Below are 3606 nucleotides of genomic sequence, written 5' to 3' on the forward strand. Positions count from 1 at the left end.
CTGCCACCACAATTTTGGCGTTGTCGGCAGGATCAACCAGGTACAACAGTGATGTGGTTGAAGGGGATTTTTAAGATTCATTTTTGTTGTTACCACACTGCCTGATAAATTTTATGGGTAAAGATTTGATGTGTTCATTGGGTGGTATGTTAAATTTTAAACACTGCAGGGCATTAGAGGTAACTGGAGTCTAAATAACATCTGCATTTGTTAGATAGAGAAAGGGGGATTTGACACTAGCATATCAATGGGAGGTCTAGACTCTTTTCTACTCTCTGGAAGTAACACCCTCTTGCAAAAGGCAGAGGCAGAGAGACTTCAGACAAATGTGAACATAGATGTTATTTACTCAGAGAAGCGAACTGTTAAGTAAGAGCAAACTAGTTTAACAAGTTTAAGAAGGTTATAGAGGATGTTAAGTAAAGAAAGGATAAAGTAAGTTGGTTGTATTGAGATAGTAAACACTGTGTTGTCTTAGTAGTTTTGATAGACTCATTGGCTAAAGATTTGTTAAAATATCAACTTTTGATTAAAATACTACTGGAGGGGAAAAGACATTTAATACCAATAAAATATTTTAAAAGAGGGTTAAAGGTTAATCGCAAACGATTTTCCATAGTGATTAATGAAATTAGGAGTGTTGAACTCATTCCTGAATGTGGTAAATCTTTTGATAAAATGTATTAAGATTTTTAGTTTTGGTGTGAACATTAATGATATTCCTGAGTTGAAACAGGTACCGTCATGTTTGTGGACCGGGCACAAATATGTTTTGGGTCTGATCAAGGGATAAGACCCAAATAGAAAAGAATATCTGAATCCTCGTATGGAATATGTAAAGATCGTCTGTTAACACACTACTTTTTTTTCCTGTAAGGAAAAACAAAGGAAGCAGAGCTTCAAACAATGTTTTAGAGTTTCGACAACTGTTGAGAGAGCTGTGATATTTGATGTGTGATATGTGACGCTGTGATATATGACTTTACTGGTACCAATATGCTGATACGATGATTTTGCTTGCGCAAAATACCTCCCACCTTTTAACAACCAGGTGGCTCAGATATGGGACAGTATTGCCTTAGATGATAGACATCACTATTTAGAGATGCAATGTTTTTAACTATGCGACTCTCTTCCCTACATCAGTAGGGATAGCCACATGATTGCGTAGCAGTTTTCTTAACTAAAGAAAAAAAAAAGTTTTTTTTCTCCTAGTTTAGATTAGATTTAAAAGATAAACAGCTGATTATGCAGAAGTGATAGTTGTTTGGTGATAAGTTCAGCATCAAAGGATGCAGCAACTGAGATAACCAAGTGGGTTTACGACTGTGTGATACAATAGAGGCTAAACCACTCCCATCACACTATTGTGCATTGACTGAAGAATGGAGCGACGCCGGCGAGCTAGTTCTGGCAGGCAACTCGAGCTGCGCTGTTTCAATCGTGTGACACTCATCATGTGACACACTTCATGTGACATACATCATGTGACATACATCATGTGACATACTTCACTCGCCACTACCATCTACAGTACTCATCCACCTCATTAGGCGGTCTATTTAAGCAGAGGGAATTCCCATCCCTCGCTCTGCTTCCTAACTACTACGCAGTATCACAGACAATTGTCTCAGCGTTCCAGCATACTTACTTATGAGATTGTTATCCTACCTCCTGGTTCTGTCGATCGCCATGTCTCTTGCCATCTCTGATTCTGAGTTTGAGGCTCAGTCCTCAGAGGAAGACGTCGGACTCAATCCCGGAAACCCAGGTTCCCTCCGTCGAGGTTCAATCCGAGAACGATTCTGACACCCAACGTCAGCGCCGAAGCTCCCGCGTCACCCGCAAACGTCTCGCCGGGTGGCCCATTCACCGCATTTTGGAAGAATTGTATGTTCGTAAGATTTCAGTTCCAGCTGGCCTCAACCACGAGGAACTCTTCGATTACCTTTTGACTCAGGATAATCCGACCGATGACGCACACCGCAGCTCAAACGCCGAGAATCCAGTCAGCGCTCCTCCAAAGGTAAAGGCAAAGCTCTAGCAAAGAAGCGCGGTGCTCCACCATCATCCTCTCTTAAAACCGCGACAATATACCATCAAAAAAGCAGAAGACACCAGAACACGGTCCATCCGCTGAAGCATCCATCCTGTCCACTCTACGAAAAATGAAATCGTCTCTAAAGCGTTATAAATACAAGAATTCAAACTTTAGAAGTGCACGTCGCCTTCCCCATGGGCAATGCAAATAATCCCGGACCATCCTCGGCTACTTCCTGGCCGGCGCAAGCGTGCGTACTTCCGACTGACGTCACACCTCAAAGGACATTGGGAACTGCAGTTCCAGCCCCAACCGTGGGCACCAGGTTCTTCCCTCCAGCAGCAGCAATTTCTGATTCCCTCAGGAACCACATTCTAACAGGTAATCTGTCACATCATTCTGCATACACTTATAAACAGGGAGGAGAGAAGAATTAAATAAACAAATAAATAAAAGGGGTACACTCAGTGAGTAAATGATGCCACTCCCATTTTGTTGTTTGTTTTGGCAGGCCATGATGTTAATCTTGTGAAGATAATATTAGCTAGGTTCGAAACTGCTGATAAGAGATACGTGGATTGCGGGAGTTTTCCGTTGTTTTAAAGACAGCGACCCCAGACTGTCAAAAACACTAACCTTGGCTGAATTCAACGTTCTTCGGTGTCTTCAGAGACACTATATGTGAGGTTTATCCACTACGCAGAGAGGAACTTGATACCTATTTAGCCATTATTTCAGAAAAACGTCTCATCATCGACCTCTCAGCTCCTCACAATTCTACAATTCCCAGTATAAACAGCCTAATTCCCAAAGAACCCTTTTCTTTATTCTACGCTTCCATCAACAACGCAATACAGATGATTAAGTTAGCAGGTGTCGGTGCATGGCTAGGAAAGGCCGACATTACCGATGCCTTCAAAGTCCTTCCACTTCACCCCTCTCAATGGCACCTTTTTTGTATTAAATGGAATTCAAAGTTTTATTATTCCGTCAAATTGACATTCGGTTGCCGCAGTAGCCCCTCCATTTTTAACACTCTCTCAGAAGCACTATGCTGGATTCTTTACAACTCGTACAAACTCCCGTTCGTCCTACATCTTTCGGACAATTTCCTAGTCATAGACTTTCCCTCATCACCACCAGCTCGCAACATCTCTGCAATTAGGAACCTTTTCAGCGAGTTAGGTGTTCCTCTCTCAGAAGAGAAAACAATAGGCCCGTCCACCCACCTGGATTTTCTCGGTATAACCCTTGACAGCTTACTCATGCAGGCATCTCTGCCACAAGAAAAAATTGTCTCGCATCAGAGCAGCTATTAAATTCCGGTCGACTAATGCCATTATCACTAAAAGAGATCTTTTATCTCTGTTAGGCCACCCGAATTTCGCGATGCGCATAATTCCACATGGTCGCTCGTTCATATCCCGCCTAATAGAATTGGCTTATTCCGTCCAAAATCTAAATGATCTGGTGGTTCTAGATGAAGGTTGTCAAGCAGATCTGCGCTTCTGGTCCTTGTTATGCGAAGAATGGAATGGTATTTCATTCTTTTATAATGACTTTGT

This window comes from Hippoglossus stenolepis, chromosome 5 (genome assembly GCF_022539355.2).
Source record: "Hippoglossus stenolepis isolate QCI-W04-F060 chromosome 5, HSTE1.2, whole genome shotgun sequence".
In the NCBI taxonomy this organism is placed as follows: domain Eukaryota; kingdom Metazoa; phylum Chordata; class Actinopteri; order Pleuronectiformes; family Pleuronectidae; genus Hippoglossus; species Hippoglossus stenolepis.